The following is an 18,687-nucleotide window of genomic DNA, read 5'->3' as shown; positions in this document are numbered from 1 at the left end:
CCATTGCCACAGTGCAAAGAAAAAAACTGCATTAAGGCAGAAATGCTTGAGCACATTCATCCAGCCACTCCTTTATCATCCCACATACATGTTAGGACAGCATTTAGATTCATAGATTCACAGATTCATACAACCTAGAAACAGGCACTTCAGCCCAACTTTCCCAGGATGACCAAGGTGCACATTTAAGCCAATCCAATTGAGCTGTGTTTGGCCCATGTTCCTTTAAACCTTCCATCTCCATGTACCTTCCACATAGCTTTTAACTTTTGTTGCTGTACCCACCGGTAGCAATTTCACTGGGTGTTCCTTACTCTATCTACCCCACCCTGTGAGCAAAGCATGCTCCTCAGAACCTCGTTAAATCTCGCACCCCACTTGCTTTAAACCTATGCCCTGTTAGAGTCATAGAAAAATACAGCATAGAAACAGGCCCTTCAACCCATCTCGTCCGTGCCGATCCATTTAAACTGCCTACTGCCATGGACTTGCACTGGGACCATAGCCCGCCTTGCCCCTACCATCCATGAACCTCTCCAACTTTCTCTTAAACATTGAAATTGATCCTGCATGCATCACCTGCGTTGGCAGCTTGTTCCACACTCTCAGGACCCTCTGTGTGAAGACATTTCTCCTCATGTTCCCCTTAAACTTTTCACCTTTTATCCTTCACCCATTACCTCTGGTTGCAGTCTCACCCATCCTCAGCGGAAAACTTGCTTGCATTTACCCTATCTATACCTCTCATAATTTTTATATGCCTCTGTCTTCTATGTGCCAAGGAATAAAGTCCTAACCTATTCAATTTTTCCTTGTAACTCATGTTATGTGCCCCGTCCCTGGGTTGCCAAACCAGCAGAAACAGAACGCTCGTTGCAGTCTGGATTACTAGGAACTAATAAAGTTTTATTAAAGAAATAAGTAATACAGTACACTAATCGTAAGGATATAAATGTAACAGGTTAGCAATGATAATACACACATATACACAGAACTAGAGTAATAGGAATCAACCAAGCTCTATCGCAGTCTAGGGGTAAAATGATCAGTCTTAAGTGAAGCAGAGTTCAGTTCAGTTTAGTGCAGTTCGCAGTAATCGCTGTTGTCGTACCATTGGAGGGAGAGAGAGAGAGAGATGCAACTTGGTTTCAGGCAGACCTTTTGGATGTCTTCGCAGTTGGTTTCGGGCAGACTCTTTGATGTCTTCTATCCCACTGTGGTCACCGACTGTGACCCCTCCGTTCCGGATACGATCGTTCATCCGCGGTGAACCCGGCACCCAGGCAAGGGCGGACACACACCCCAGGTTCCCACCGATCGTACCTGTACACCCTGTGAGCCTCTGGTCGGTTCCCGTGAACCGGATCTCCAAACACCCACCAACTTGTGGGGGCACACTGCTCTTCCCAGGGTCTCGTGGTGTCGCGTGCCTTAGCAAACCTGCTCCTTTTATCCCCCTGCTGGGGTATCATCTGTCCATCAAACTTTAAACAGTTCAGGTTCAAAGCAACCAGTCTGTCAATAGCTGAATTGTGTCCCTTTCCCATTAATCCCTTTCTTCTCTCTTATTAGCATTTTGAATGTTTTTGCATTGTCTTTCTTACCTCTCTCATTAGCATCATCAGTCCGGTACCTCTGCTGGACGTCATACATGACACTCAAGACCTCTGGACCTGTCAACATCCCAGTTAATGTTCTCTGTCTCCTTTCAACCTTGTTTACAGTACATCTGTCTTGTGGGTAGCGGACCAGAACTGGACACAGTACTCCAAATTAGGCCTCACCAATATCGTACACAACTTCAACATAATATTCCATCTCTGGTACACAATATTGAAGGCCAATGTGCCAAACATTTTATTTACAACCCTGTCTACCTGTGACACCAATTACTGTAAGTTATGGATCTGTATTCCCGGATCACTTTGTTCTACTGCTCTCCTCTGTGGACTATCATTCACTGTATAAGACTTAACCTGGTCAGTTCTACCAAAGTACAACACCTTGCACTTCTCTGCATTCAATACCATCTGCCATTTTTCAGCTGGTCCAGATCCCTCTACAAGCCATGATAGCCTAGTTCTCTGTCCACTGCACCTCTAATCTTGGTGTCATCTGCTAATTAGATGATCCAGGTAACCACATTATCATCCAGATCATTGATATAGATGACAGATAAGAATGGACCCAGCACCAATCCCTATGGCACTCCATCAGTCACAGGCCTCCAGTCAGGGAGGCAACCATCTACTACCTCTCTGACTTTTCCCACAAAACCAATGTCTAATCCAACTGATTTCCTCATCTTGAGTTCCGAGCAACTGAACTTCCTTGACCAATCTCCCATGTTGGACCTTGGGAAATATCTTTTTAATGTCCATGTAGCCAACATCCACTGCCTTGACTTCATTCACTTTCCTTGTAACCTTCTTGAAAAATTCAATAGGATTGGTTAGACATGACCTACCATGCACAAAGCCATGCTGGCTATCCTTAACCACTCCACGTCTATCCAAATTCTTATACATCTGGTCCTTAGAACACCTTCTAATAACTTTTCCGCTACTGATGTCAGGTTCACTAGTCTACAATTTCCTGTTTTATTTTTATAGCCTTTCTGAAACAGCGGAACAACTTTAGCTGTCCTCAATCTTCTGGGACCTCACCTGTATCTAAGGATAATTTAAATATCACTGCTAGGGTTCCAGCAATTTTTGCTCTTGCCTCCTGCAGGGTCTGAATGAACATCTTGTCTGGCTCTGAGGATATATCCACCCTAATTTTCCTCACGACAGCAAAGACCTCTTCCTCTGTAATCTGTATAGGGTCCATGAAGTTGATGCCACTTTGCTTTACTTCTATAGACTCTTTGTCCATTTCCTGTGAGAATACAGATGCAAAAAAAAACATTTAAGATCTCCCTGATCTCTTTTGGCTCCACACATGGATTACCATTCTAGTCTTACAGTTTTGCCCTTTGCTGTCCTTTTGCTCTTAACATATCTGTACAATCCCTTAGGATTCTCCTTCACTTTGCTTGGTCTTGTTTTAGACTCTCCTACCTTGGGGGAAAAGACTATGCACATCCACCTTATTTATTCCTCTAATAATTTTGTAAACGTCTGTCAGATCACACCTTAAATTCCTTTGTTATCAGCCTATCAAGACTATCTGCTGATCAAATCTTCCTTTTAACCCAAGCCCTCCATATCCTGATAACATTCATGTAAATCCTTTCTGCACCTTCTCTGCTTTTATCACACCACATCTTAATTTTGAGCACATCATTCTCTTTCATCAGTTGCTCATTGATTCTCTTTCCACTGCGTTGAATTCTCCTAGCTGCATTTCCCAAGCCAGGGGAGAGTGGGTTGGGTGAGGTGGGAAGTGATGTTCTACACTTGGCCCCTCCTCCTTCGGGACAATATTCTAACCAACCTTCATCATGAAGGCCCTTCACCACCTAGACTATGTCCTCTTCTCATTGCTGCCATAAGGGTTGAGGTACGAGAGCATGAGAACCCATAATCAACATTTTAGAAACTGCTTCTTGTTTCTGCAATCAGACTCCTGAATGGTTCATGAATCCATGAACACTCTCTTGCTATTTCTCTTCTTCAGGATGTATTTGCTGATGTATTTATTTATTTATGTATCTATATTTATGTAATCAATTTATTTCTTGGCTGACTTGGTTCTTATTTCTTTATATTGCAATTTGTAATCATTATTATGTCTTGTATTTGTATTGCTGCCACCAAACAAACTTCATAAAATTTCTGATTCTACTTGTACTTCACTTTAATTGTGACTTTATATTCTATATTACATTAACACTATAAGACATAGGAGCAGGATTAGGCCATTCAGACCTTTGAGTTTACTCCGGCATTTCGTCATGGCTGATCCTGGATCCCACTCAATCCCATACACCCGCCTTCTCGCCATATTCTTTGATGCCCTGACAGATCAAGAAATGATCAACTTCCGCCTTAAATATACACACGGACTTGGCCTCCGCAATCTTTGGCAGAGCATTCCACAGATTCACTACTCTCTGGTTGAAACAAAATATTCTTTACCCTCTGTTCTAAAGGGTCACCCCTCAATTTTGAGAATGTGACCTCTAGTTCTGGATGCCCCCAGCGTTGGAAACATCCTTTCCATATCCACCTATCTAGTCCTTTCAACATTCGGTATGTTTCAGTGAGATCCCCACGCATTTTTCTGAATTCCAATGAGCACAGGCCCAGGGGTACCAAATGTTCCTCATAAGTTAACTCATTCATTCCCGGAATCATCCTTGTGAACCACTTTTGGACTCTTTCCAATGACAACACATCCTTTCTGAAACATGGAGCCCAAAACTGCTGACATTATTCCAAGTGTGGCCTGATTAGTGTCTTATAAAGCCTCAGAATTAGATCATTGCTTTTATATTCTATTCCCCTTGCAGTAAATTGCATTTGCCTTCTTTACCACAGACTCAACCAGTGAATTAACCTTCTGGGAGCCTTGCACGAGGACTCCTTAGTCCCTCTGCACCTCTGATGTTTGAACCTTGCCCCCATTTAGATAATAGTCAGCACTATTGTTCCTTTTACCAAAATACATTCTCATACATTTTCCAGCACTGTACTCCAGATGCCACTTTTTTCACATTCTTCCAATTTGTCTAAGTCCTGTTGCAGTCAAATTGCTTCATCAGCAGTACCTACCCTGCCACACACCTTTGAAGGCCAATCTTTCTGCAGTTAAGACTATAGCGGTCGCCTCCTGCGCAGACTGCTTGGCAGCCAAATCGGCCGTTATTTCCTTTAGTCACTGCAGATTCGTCTTTTAGATGAGCCGATCATTTAATAATGGCTAATTTTTCGGGGAGGTGTATGGCCTAAGGGAGGTTCCTTACACAGATGGCATTCTGGATGGGGTCCCGGAGGAGGTGAGGAAATGGTTCCATAGCAGACAGTCAGGAGGGGGCTCAGTCAACTCAACAGGCGCTGTCTCTAAAAATGTAGCGGGGCTGACGGTATCACAGTATGCAAAGGTGAGGAGTGGGTTATTAAGTAATGCTATCTCGTAACGGGTTAGTCTGGCCTGAGTCAGATGTTGGGTTTGGTGGGTGGTCAGCAGCGCTACAATAGTGTGGGCCAAGTACACTGTAACTGGCTATTGGTGGGTGATGTTGGAAACAGCCGTAACTAGGGAGTAAATGGCTGGGAACATGTGCGAACACGAGGGTAATCCCTTCGCTACGGGGTCTAACAGCGGAATAATAGGCAACAGGCCTGCGTCTATCCCCATGAGTCTGAGTGAGCACTGCAGTGGCGCAGCCATCTAAAACATTCACAAAAAGCTGGAACGGACGGTCATCGAGCGGGCGGCCGAGAGCAGGTGCCCTCGAGAGGGATTTCTTCAATTCCTCAAAAGCCTCTCTCTGTTGCTCAGTTAGCTCTAGGGGCCCCGTAAGCGAACTGGAAGCCAGGGGGCTCAAATGTTTTGTATACAGGGCAACACTGGGAATCCACTGCCTGCAAAAGTTTACCAGACCAAGGAAAGCACGCATGGCTTTCGACGTAGATGGCGCGGCGGGGGGGGGGGGGGGCGGTCGCAAGGATCGGGGTCACTCTTTCTGCGGTGAGCTGCCTTTCGGTTGCACTCAGAAGGGTTCCCAGAAATCTCACTTGCCTTTGGGCATTCTTTACTTTTTGGGGCGGGTTCACGTATCCCCATGAATGCAGAGCATTCAGAAGCGTATTGGTGTCCTGCACGGTTGAGGTTTCTGACGGGCTTGCCAGTAGAAGGTCATCTACGTACTGTATTACCGTAGAGGCCCCGGGAAACTGTAAATCTCTAAACTACCTATGTAATATCTGCAAGAAAATGGTGGGGGAGTGCTTGGGTTAACCTAGTCCAAGTGCACTGCTGGTCTTGAAAGGTAAATACAAAAAGGCACTGTGACTCAGGAGCAAGGGGTATTGCAAAAAACGCATGCTGCAGATCTACTATAGTAAAAAAAAAACTTGGGAGTCCGGTGGAATGTTGCTTAAAATCGTAGCAGGATTAGGGACCACCGGATGTATAGGCTGCACAATTTCATGCTTTACTCTGGTTGGCTTGGAATCCCTGCATGACTCCAAAAATGCTCAACTGCCCTTTTTATGGCCTGCTTATTCCTATCGGGCCAGTCCATATCAGTTCTAATAGCCTTGGACACATCCTCGGGGAGGCACCGCAATGTCATCGAAATAAACTGGGGCGAAGTATTGCCGGCATTATAGGCGGCATCTCCAACGTAGGTTGCATAAAGGGAGCAGAAGCGTTCCCAAAAGTCGCAACTGTTCTGTCCTGCCTTTGGGCGGCACTCAAGGACCTTAGCGACGTCTACTGGGTGCTGCAAAACCTTCTTTAGAGCCTTCGTTATTTTATCCACCTGTTCTGCGGGCGGGGTTGCGGTGGAAGAGGACTCCAAATTGGCATGATCCCCTATAGCTTCTTTCCATTTCTCCTGTTCACTTGTCATAACAGCCACGCAGTACAAGCTAAAAAGATCCTGGGGAGTCACCTGAGACATTTGGGTTGTACCAATCATATAATCGATATATCCCTCGGGATCAGTTTTCCTGTTCGGGGCCTGATTCATGATCATACACATTTATTGGGGCTTCCAAGAGGTTTAAACCTGCATCATAGCTACCTAGGTTCGGCTGTCCTACCCTAGGTTTGGGAATGGTCCTGTTGGGAAATTGCCCCTCCTTCTGGGCCTCGAGTCTTCAGAATCATCATTTTCAATACTAGAGTCATAATCAGTATCCGTCTCAAGGTCTATCAAGGGGCCATCTCCCACCAAAAGGCTTCGTCGCCTCCTAGCCTGGCGCCTGTTTCTCCCCCGTCGCCGAAGTTGTCCCCTGGTTCGGGAGGCTATTGGGCTTGGGGGCAGTGTATTCGGAGGTACCTGGGGTTGGGCAGCAGTAACGTTATATGGGGGTGGCAATGCCGTGGGTTGGGGTCGAATGCAGGCAACGGGAATGTGCCATACCTCCTCCTCCTCAGTCTCATTATCATTAAAGAGCATGGGCAGTCCGGACAGGTCAAGAGGTACCTCAGTTTTACTTTTGTCGGCTTCATCATCATCCTCCCGTCTATCTTTAGCCCCGCATCTCTCTTTTCCCTATCCTGTTTCTCCTTATTCTTATTGTGATCCTCACACAGTCCTTTTAATATCTCCCACGGATTCGAATTTCCTTCATTGCCACATACACTAATCCCTCTGCGACATGTGTTATGCTCCCAACTGCTTTGCTTAGATCTGTTATTTTAATTCTTCGGCCGTTTTTCTCCAAATGGACATTAATACTTTCCATTTTTGTCCGGTGTTAACGCTTCCAAATTGCTTCTTCTGCCTTTAGACATTTACCTAAATCCCAGGTCCCACCCAGAAGCCAAATTTCACTCCCCAATTTCTTATTTAGGCATGCTGATATCCTTCAGTAATCATTCTCTCTCTCTGGGTCATCCTTACAAAGTTTAAACAATGGCGTGTTATTTACAGATTTATCTAATGTTTGCCCCATGCTCCCTAATCGGGTGGGTCGGCCGCCTTGCTTTCTCACTCCCACTTCAGGGTCCTGACCTTCGCTTGGGGAAATTTCCCCTCTTAACAACCGGTCTAAGGCTGGCTGCTGATACTCCAGAGTGCGGCTTTCCCACCTTATAATCTATAACCCCCACTCCCCATTAATCTTGTGCCGTGTCTCGCTGCACCCACTTCAAGGTCCTGAGCTTCGCGTGGGGGATTTCCCCTCTTAACAGCCGGTCTAAGGTAAGGCTGAGACAGGCAAATTATCACAAGTATACCCCAAAATGTATTTACAGCATCCGGATAGATTGCAGGGGAGAGACACTTCCCCTGTGTGGCCAAACGTCTGCTCTGCCCTGTGCTGGTCAATTTACTGCGCTACACGCCCCGGCCCCCCACGCCAATTAGAATGGCTACCAGCTCCAAAATCTAATAGGTTACTGCCACTAACCCGCTGACCAATTTGCTGTAAGACACTCAAAGGAAATGGAATAGGTCAGAACCAATGATCCGCTGCCCAATTTGTCGGCACCGGCAGGCTTTAATACTCACAATACTTCGTCGGGGACTGTAACCCCTTACCTAACCTTATACTTCGTCAGGGAATCTAACCCCTCTTTTAACCTGTGGTACTCGGTTTGGGAAGGAGTCCGTAAGAAGATTACCCACCAGACGAGGGGATCGTCAAGGTGGGCAATTAATGAGAGAGGTCAAGGTAAATCTTACCTTGTGGGCCAACCTGTCTCAGGTCACCACCACCGAGTTGACCGCTGACACTGTCTCATGAGACTCTCGTTTTTGGATTCCTGGCTTTGGCTCGCCAAATTGTCGTACTGGACCGACCGATGCAAAGACAAAGTACCACAAAAACGCTAACACACGTAATTCTTTTTCAAATCTTTATTCTTTACTCATAGCATGCTGTGGGGGAAGTTACAGACTGATCTCCCAAAAGAGCCAGTCCAGACAGTGCCCCCGAATTACACAATTCTCCACAATTTATAACATTGATCAGGTAGCAGTAAATCTTATGATTACAAGTTTAGATAATATTAGAATCACTTCAATCACATGCTAAGATACAATTAGATGTAAAATAATCATTGGTCAGTTAGTTATAATTATTTTAAAGCAAAGCTAGCCCATCAGTTCCTTATTCAGACCGTTCCCCTTTTCTCCAGAATATTCTAGCCCCTACACTATACTTCCCATATTGAGCTATACCTTGAGCTGCTTCTCCAAGATCAGGTAGTTCCTTATTTGAGCCTTTGCCTATCTTTAGAGAATAATGACTAGTACGTCATCTGTTGCTGGGTAAAGCTTCTTTTTGACTGTCCAAAACTGTAAGCTAAGGCGCAACCAAGGTGATTGATCATTGTTCTTAGTCTATATCCCTATTTACCTACCCCTTCACCCCACCACCGTAGTGCCTGATACCTATGCCAATCGGTGAGGGCTTTTCACTCGTAGCTGCTCCCTCCTGCGATGGTTCTGTTGCTGTGAACAGCAGCACTGGAGAGACCTCTGCAGGGCAGAAGCCTGGGCAGAAGATACGGACTTCTTGGGATGCAGGAGATCCCCCCCCCCACCTCCAAACTAGAGGTCATAGACAGGGTCAGAGAGAAGCTATTTAGAGCAGAACACACAAAAAATGCTGTAGGAACTCAGCAAGTCAGGCATCATCGTTGCAGGAGAATAGTTTCGGGCCAAGATCCTTCATCAATGTTTTGGGTTGAGATGAAGGGGCTTATCCCGAAACGTCACCTGTTGAGTTCATTCAGCATTTTGTGTGTAATGCTCAATATTTCCAGCATTTTCAAAATCTTTCGTGCTTTATATTTAGATGGGATTCTTTCCCACCCAGGGAGTGGTGAGTACCCGGAACACATTGCTGGAGAAAGTGGTGAAATTGAAGTCACTGACAGCACAGAAGAAGGGTCCAAACAGGAATCGTTCAGCACAGAAAGCTGCAAGCTTAAGTGCTGGGAGATGAAATGAATACAGATCAGTCTGCATGGACATGGTGGGCCCCATGTCCTGTTTCTATGCTGTAGAACACCATGACTCCATGCCCTGCAGTTTAGGATTAGATTAGATTCAACTTTATTGTCATTGTGCCGAGTACAAAGCCAATGAAATGTAATTAGCATCTGACCAGAAGTGCAAAAGAATAGTAATATTTACAGAATAACTACAAATAAAAAGTAAATGCTACAGCATACAAATATAAAAGTACTGAGACAGTCCAATATGGGTGCAATACTGCTTAGCACTGTGATGCGAGGTCACAGCCTCAGGGAAGAAGCTCTTCCTGTGCCTGCTGGTGCGGGAGCGGAAGCTCCCATAGCGCCTACCGGATGGGAGGAGGGTAAAACGTCCATGGTTAGGGTGAGATGCATCCTTGATAATGGTTTTTGCCCTGCCCAGGCGGCGTTTATGGTTGATGTTCTCAGTGGTGGGCAAGTGGGTGCCGATAATCCGCTGAGCAGTCTTCACCACACGCTGGAGTGCTTTGCGGTCCGATACGGGATAATTGCCATACCACATCGAGATACAGTTGGTGAGTATGCTCTCAATGGTACAGCGGTAAAAGTCTGTCAGTATCCTGGGATAGAGGTGCGGTTTCTTGATGCTCCGCAAGAAATAAGGGCGCTATTGCACCTTTTTGATCTGGCTGGAGGAGTTCAGCGACCAGGTGAGATCTTTGGGACTGTGGACACCAAGGAATTTGAAGCTTGATACACGCTCCACTACAGCACCGATGATGTAGATGGGGACATGAATGTGGCTCCTAGCATGCCTGAGGTCCACGATAATTTCCTTGGTCTTCTGGGTGTTAAGGGCCAGGTTGTTATCGGCGCACCACGCGGCCAGGTGCTGGACCTTGTCCCTGTAGGCCGTCTCGTCATCCCCTCATTAGTGAGGGTTTATGTGTCAATCCCATATGAGGCAATGGAACTGATATCATCAGTACGGACAAAGTTATCACATGACCACAGCAGTTGAGTATCTGGTGAGAAACACACACACACACACACACACACCCAGCCACCCACCAGGAAGAGCATTGGAGAGGAAGTCGACCAACTGGTTATAAAGAATGGAAATATTTTGATGTCAGTCTGATTGTGAGATAGAATTGACAGTTACTGGCATCTATCCATAAAAATCAAAACTTCTGAATCATAAACAAAAGGGTGGCCATGGGAAAATCAAAAGAGATTGAAAGAGCTGTTTCATTATTAGTCAACACATCTCAATTTCACCAGTTTGATTTTACCTTGAACTCAATAGTTATCTTTGTTAATCTTTGAACGTTGGTTAGATATGTAGTACAGCAGATTCAATCCTACTACCTCACTCCTCCAGTAACCTGGGTTCAGACCTAAACTCCAATGGTACCTGTGTGTAGGATGCATGTTCTCAGAGTGAATGCATGGGATCCCTAGAGCAAAGAACTTTAGGGCTGATCAATTTAGGTGACTACAATGAAGACAGACGTGAACAGAGCAAGCATAAAATATCTACTTCCTTCATTACAGCGATCAGTAATTAGAGGACATCCGGTGAAGTTAGCTGGTAGATGTACCTGAGGAGATTTGAAAAAGCAAACTATTTGACTCATTGAGGTTGCTCACAAGTGTAATAAAAGTAAAAAATACTGTAAGAAACAGCAATTCTTTTTCTCTGTATAGGTATTGCATGAACTGTCGAATTTTTCTTGCATTTCCTATGTTTACTTCATATTTTCTGGCTTCTGAAAATGTGCAGAGGCTAAGGAACTTGTGGGAAAAGTAGCTTGCATGATCATGGAGGGAAATGGGATTAGCCTGAAGTTCATTCCTGATGGAAGGAACACACTCAAAGGAAAATATAGACTTCTTTCTGTGTCTTGAAATTTCTGCCTATCCTTAAATTAATAAACTAAATCACATCTTACCCCTTCAGTGAACAAACCTCCCTATATCATCTATTCTTCTGGATCAGTGCTTAACTATAACCTATCCTTTTAAAGCAAAAATTACACGTTTTCCTTCCAGGCGCTAAATACTGGACGTTAATTCAATGCCTCTTTAAAATCTTTGGCAGTAAGTGTTCTGGAGCGCCATCTTGTGGGCAGATGTATTGCTACTTAGGTCGCTACTATAATAAAGACGATGACGTGAAGATTAGATCGATTTCTAAGGCCATAAGACACTGGAGCAGAATTAGACTACTCAGCCCACCGTGTTTGCTCCACCATTCCATCATGGCTGATCCCGTATCTCATTCAACCCTATACCTTCTCACCATTTCCTCTGATGCCCTGACTGATTTGGAAATGATCAACTTGCACCTTAAATATACCCACAGACTTGGCCTCCACCACAGTCTGTGGCAGAACATTCACCAGATTCACTACTCTCTGGTTAAAAAAATAATTCTTCTTTACCTCAGTTCTGAAATAGCACCCTTCAAATTTGAGGCTGTGCCCTCTAGTTCTGGATACCACCACCATAAAAAAATATTCTCTCCACATCCACCCTATCTTGTCCTTTCAACATTGGGAAGGTTTCAATAACATCCCCACACATTCTTCTAAATTTCAGTGGGTACAAGCCCAAAGCTGCCAAATACTCATCATATTTTAATCCCTTCATTCCCAGATTCATCCTCCTGAACATCCTCTGGACTCTCTCCAATGACAACACATCTGTCCCGAGATATGGGGCCCAAAACTGTTGATGATGCTTCAAGTGTGGCCTGACTAGTGTCTTATAAAGCCTCAGCATTATAGCCTTGTTTTTATATTCTATTCCCTTTGAAGTAAATGCCAACTTTGCATTTGCCTTCTCCACCACATACTCATCCTGTAAATTAAACTTCTGGGAGTTTTGCATGAGGACTCCAAAGTCCCTCTGCACCTCTGATGTTTGAACCTTCCCCCATTTAGATAATAGTCCACACTATTGTTCCTTTTACCAAAATGCATTATCATACATTTCCCAGCACTGTATTCCTTCTGCCACTTGCATGGCACCTTAAAAAGTGTCTTCTGAAAATCCAAGTAAATGATATCCACTGCCTCTCCTTTGTCCCACCTTGCTTGCTACTTTCTTGAAGAACTCTTAACAGATTTGTCAGACAAGATTTGCCTTTACCGAAACCATGCTGAGTGTAACTCGTTAGTCTCCAAGTACCCTGAAACCTCGTCCTTAACAATAGACTTCAACGCTATCCCAACCATTGAGATCAGGTTAATTGGCCTATAATTTCCCTTCTTTTGCTTTCTTCCTTTCTTAAAAAGTGGAGTGACATTTGCAATCTTCCAGTCTTCAGGACCATGCCAGAATCTTTAACGATCATGCGATTCTTGAAAGATCATGTCCAATGCATCCATTATCTCTTCAGCAACCTCTCTCAGGACTCTGAGATGTAGTCCATCTGGTCCAAGTGACTTATCCACATTAAGACCTTTAAGTTTGCCTAGCACTTTTTCCTTTGTAATCACAATGGCACTCTCTCCTGCTCCCTGACGCTCACAAAACCACTGGCATACTGCTAGTGTCTTCCACAGTGATGACAGATAGAAAGTACCATTAAGTTCATCTGCTATTTCTACCTCCCCAGCATCGTTTTCCATTGGTCTAATATCAACTCTCACCTCCCTTTTACTCTTTATATAACTGAAAAACTTTCGGCATCCTGCTTTATATTATTGGCTAGTTTGCCCTCATATCTAATCTTTTCCCTTTTTATGACCTTTTTCATTGCCTTTCGTTGGATTTTAAAAGCTTCCCAATCATCCAACTTCCAACTCACTTTCGTTATCTTACATGCCCTTTCCTTGGCTTTTATGCAGTCCTTGACTTCCCTTGTCAGACACGGTTGCTACCCCTGCTATTTGAGAACTACTGTGGGACATATCTATCCTGTGCCTTGTGAACTATTCCCAGAAACTTCAGCCATCTCTGCTCTGCTGTGATCCCTGCCAGTATCCTCCTCCAATCCACCTGGGAAAGCTACTCACTCATGCCTCTGCAATTCCCTTTATTCCATTGCGATACTGCTACATGTGACTTATGCTTCTACATCTCAAATTACAGTATGAATTCAATCATATTATGATCTCTGCCTCTTAACCTGTCCTTTACATTAAGCTCCCTAATAAGATCTGGGTTATTAGACAATACCCAGTCTAAGATAGCCTCTCCCAGGGTAGGCTCAAGCACAGGCTGCTTTAAAAAGCCATCCAGTAGGCATTCAGCAAATTCCCTCTCTTGTGGTCCGACACCAACCTGCTTGTCCTAATCCTCTTCCATGTTGAAGTTTCCCTTTACAAATTACAATTACCCTTACTACATGCCCTTTCCAGCTCCCTTTGCAATCTCAACCCTACATCGTGTGTACTCTTTGGAGGCCTACAGATAATTCTCATAATGGGGTTTTCACATTTGTAGTTTCTTAAGTCCACCCACAAAGATTCAACCTTCCCTGACCTTTTGTCACCTGTTTCCAAAGATGTAATTCAATCTCTTACCAGCAGAAACACACCACCACCTTTGCCTTCCTGCCCGACCTTTCAATACAAAGTATGTCCTTTGATGTTAAGCTCCCAACTATGGACTTCTTTCACCCACTACTCAGTGATGCCTGCAACACCATACTGACCAATCTCTAATTCTGCCATGAGTTCATCCGCCTTACTCCCAATGTTATGAGCATTTAAATACAGCAACATCAGTCCAGCATTCTTCACCCTTTTAAATTTTGCCTCTGTGTTACAATTTAACTCTTTGCTGTGTCTGCATTTGTACCCAATCATTGGCTTGTTCTTCTTCACATTCTTGTTGCATCCATTATCCAGATGTTGGAGTCAATTGTTAAGGATGAGTTTATGGAGGACTTGGACAAGATAGGACAAAGTCAGCATGGTTTCCCTGAGGGAAATTCTTGCCTGACAAATCTGTTGGAGTTCTTTGAGGATATTACAAGTAGGATAGGTAAAAGGGATGCAGTGGATTTTGTATTTTTGGACTTTCAGAAGGCCTTTGACAAGTTGCCACATATGATGCTGCTTACCAAGTTAAGAGCCCATGGTATTACAGGAAAGTTACTAACATGGTTGGAGCATTGACTGATTCGTAGGAGGCAGTGAATGGGAATAAAAGGACCCTTGTCTGGTTGGCTGTCAGCAACTATTGGTGTTCCACAGGGGTCATTGTTGGGACTGCTTCTTTTTATGCTTTATAGAAAGCTTTGTTGCCAAGTTTGCAGATGATACAATGATTGGTGGAGGGGCAGATAGTGTTCAGGAAACAAGGAGACTGCAGAAGGACTTGGGCAGCTTAGGAGAGTGGCACGCAGTATGGTAGTAGAAATAAATGTGCAGATTATTGTTTAAGTGGAGAGAAAATCCAAAAATCTGAGATGCAAAGGGACTTCAGAGTCCTTGTGCAGATCACCCTAAAGGTTAACTTGAATACAAGAGCAGGGGTGTGATGCTGAGGCTTTATAAGATACTGGGTGAGGCCTTACTTTTAGTATTGTGAACAGCTTTGTGCTGCTCATCTCAGGAAAGATGTGCTGGCAAAGTCAGCATGGTTTCCCTGAGGGCATTGGAGAGTGTCCAGGGAAGGTTCACAATGATGTTTCTGGGAATGAGAGATTTATCTTACGAGGAATGTTTGATGGCTCTGGGTCTGTACTTGCTGGAATTTAGAAGGATGAGGGAGGATATCATTGAAAACTTTCAGAATGTGAAAGGCCTAGACAGAGTAGATGTGGAAAGGATGTTTTCCAGGGTGAGGAAGTGTAGGACAAGAGGGCACAGCGTCAGGATAGAGGGGCGTCCATTTAAAACAGAGATGTAGAGAAATTTCTTTAACCAGAGGGTGGTGAATTTGTGGAATTTATCACCACAGGCAACTGTGGACACCAGGTCTTTGGGGGTACTTAAGACAGAGACTGACATGTTCTTGATTGGACACAGCATCAAAGATCAAAGGGAGAAGGCTGGGGATTGGGGCTGAGGAGGGGAAAACAGGATCAGACATGATTGAATGGTAGAGCAGACATGATGCGCCAAATGGCCTAATTCTGCTCCCACGTCTTCTGGTCTTATGGAGTTATTTACTTGTAAACCTGCTGGCTCATACTCTGCCCTATCATACTGGTTCCCATCTCCCTGTCATATTAGTTTAATCCACTCCTAACAGCTTTAGTAAACCTGCCAGCAAGATTATTGGTCCCACTCGGATGCAAGTGCAAACCATCCCATTTGTACAGCCCAGTTATCCAGAAATCTGAATCCCTGCCCCCCCCCACACACTCCAATACTTCAGCCACACATCTACCTGCTGCCACCTCATTCTATTCCTATCCTCACTGTCACTTGGCACAGGCAGCAATCTGGAGATTACTACCCTTGAAGTCCTGCTTCCCAGCATCCTTTCCAGCTCTTTTATATTCTTTTTTCAGGACCTCCCCCATTCTTCTACCTATGCCATTGGTACCAATATCTACCACAGCTTCTGGCCGCTCACCCTCGTTTTTCAGGATATTGTGGACGTGTTCAGAAACATTGTAGATCTTAGCACCTGGGAGTCAAACTACCATTTGTGTTTCCTTTTTGTGTCCGCAGAATCGTCTGCCTGTCCCCTATTACTGCTGCAATCCTCTTCAGTTTCCTTCCCGTCTAAACTACAGGGCCAAACTCAGTACCGGTACCAGAATTTATTATCATGAAACCAGTGTGCAGTACCAGTTTGCATGAAAATCACAGCAAAAACAGAATATGCTGTAATAATAATTACAACAATAAATACAGTCCACAACCCTACAGTTCTTTACAGTCACGGCAGATCAGTTGCTACTGTTATTATGCATCCACATAGAATGCTTTCTATGCTGTTCTCTTAAGCTGTTATGTATATTCTTATCAATAAAGTTGGTACGAGTTGACAGGGTCATGCAAGGTTCCTTTAGCCTTCTGAGCATGTGAATGATTGGCTGGGGTGTCAGCCCTCTGGCATCTGTATCTCCATGTGTGCCTGTCACTGGGAAGGCTGCTCTCCAGTCTACACACTCGCCAACTCCTATTCTGCTCCCACTCCTGCACTCTTGTAATGAAGTGACCTTTATCCCACAGAAGCTCCATTTGTGAGATCAACCAAATAAAACTTCGTGCTCTGACAGATTCAGTGTTCACTTCTCGCATTGGATTTGGATTCAGATTCAGGTTAATTTATTGTCATGTACTCCAGAGTGCAAAGAAATTCCTCACCTGCGTGAGGCTCACAGAGTAAACAGTGCGTATGGTCATAGCGACTACAACAGTGAAGACAGTGACTAGTGCAAAACATAGAACATAGAATAGTACAGCACTGTACCGGCCCTTTGGCCCACAATGTTGTGCCAACCCTTAAACGCTGCCTCCCATATAACCCCCCACCTTAAATTCCTCCATATACCTGTCTAGTAGTCACTTAAATTTCACTAGTGTATCTGCCTCCACCACTGACTCAGGCAATTCATTCCACGCACCAACCATTCTCTGAGTAAAAAACCTTCCTCCAATATCCCCCTTGAAATTCCCACCCCTTACCTTAAAGCCATGTCCTCTTGTATTGAGCAGTGGTGCCCTGGGAAGAGGCGCTGGCTGTCCACTCTATCTATTCCTCTTAATATATACCTCTATCATGTCTCCTCTCTTCCTCCTCCTCTCCAAAGAGTAAAGCCTTAATCCCTTAATCTCTGATCATAATGCATACTCTCTAAACCAGGCGGCATCCTGGTAAATCTGCTCTGTACACTTTCCAATGCTTCCACGTCTGACCTATAGTGAGGCGACCAGAACTGGACACAGTACTGCAGGTGTGGCCTAACCAGAGTTTTATAGAGTTGCATCATTACCTCGCGACTCTTAAATTCTATCCCTCGATTTATGAAAACTAACACCCCATAAGCTCTCTTAACTACCCTATCTACCTGTAAGGCAACTTTCAGGGATCTGTGGACATGTACCCCCAGATCCCTCTGCTCCTCCACACTACCAAGTATCCTGCCATTTACTTTGTATTCTGCCTTGGAGTTTGTCCTTCCAAAGTGTACCACCTCACACTTCTCCGGGTTGAACTCCATCTGCCACTTCCCAACCCACTTCTGCATCATATCAATGTCTGTCTGCAATCTTCGACAATCCTCTACACTATCTACAACACCACCAACCTTTGTGTCGTCTGCAAACTTGCCAAACCACCCTCCTACCCCCACCTCCAGGTCGTTAATAAAAATCACGAAAAGTAGAGGTTCCAGAACAGATCCTTGTGGGACACCACTAGTCACAACCCTCCAATCTTAATGTACTCCCTCCACCACCACTCTCTGCCTTCTGCAGACAAGCCAATTCTGAATCCACCTGGCCAAACTTCCCTGGATCCCATGCCTTCTAACTTTCTGAATAAGCCTACCGTGTGGAACCTTGTCAAATGTCTTACTAAAATCCATGTAGATCACATCCACAGGCCTACCCTCATCTATATGCCTGGTCACCATCTCAAAGAACTCCATCAGGCTTGTTGGACACGACCTGCTGTTCACAAAGCCATGCTGACTGTCCCTGATGAGACTATGATTCTCTAAATGCCCATAGATCCTATCTGTAAGAATCTTTTCCAACAACTTTCCCACCACAGACGTAAGACTCACTGGTCTATAATTACCCGGACTATCCCTACTATCTTTTTTGAACAAGGGGACAACATTCGCCTCCCTCCAATTCTCCAGTACCATTCCCGTGGACAACGAGGACATAAAGATCCTAGCCAGAGGCTCACCAATCTCTTCCCTTGCCTCATGGAGCAGCCTTGGGAATATTCCTTTAGGTTCTGGGGACTTATCCGTCCAAAGGTATTTTAGCAACTCCAACACCTGCTCTCCCTTAATATCAACATGCTCCAGAACATCAACCTCACTCATATTGTCCTCACTGTCATCAAGTTCCCTCTCATTGGTGAATACCGAAGAGAAGTATTCATTGAGGACCTCGCTCACTTCCACAGCCTCCAGGCACATCTTCCCACCTTTATCTCTAATCGGTCCTACCTTCACTCCTGTCATCCTTTTGT

General features: G+C 44.6%; 1 protein-coding gene across 1 annotated transcript in view; it reads left to right on the top strand.

Annotated features, from left to right (window-relative positions):
• LOC140198115 (uncharacterized) overlaps nt 1–18,687 on the top strand; it is a 38,958-nt gene that overhangs the window by 19,307 nt on the left and 964 nt on the right. The window lies entirely within an intron of this gene.

Source organism: Mobula birostris, chromosome 5 (assembly GCF_030028105.1).
Source record: "Mobula birostris isolate sMobBir1 chromosome 5, sMobBir1.hap1, whole genome shotgun sequence".
NCBI lineage: Eukaryota > Metazoa > Chordata > Chondrichthyes > Myliobatiformes > Myliobatidae > Mobula > Mobula birostris.
This window is presented reverse-complemented; position numbering and strand designations above follow the sequence as displayed.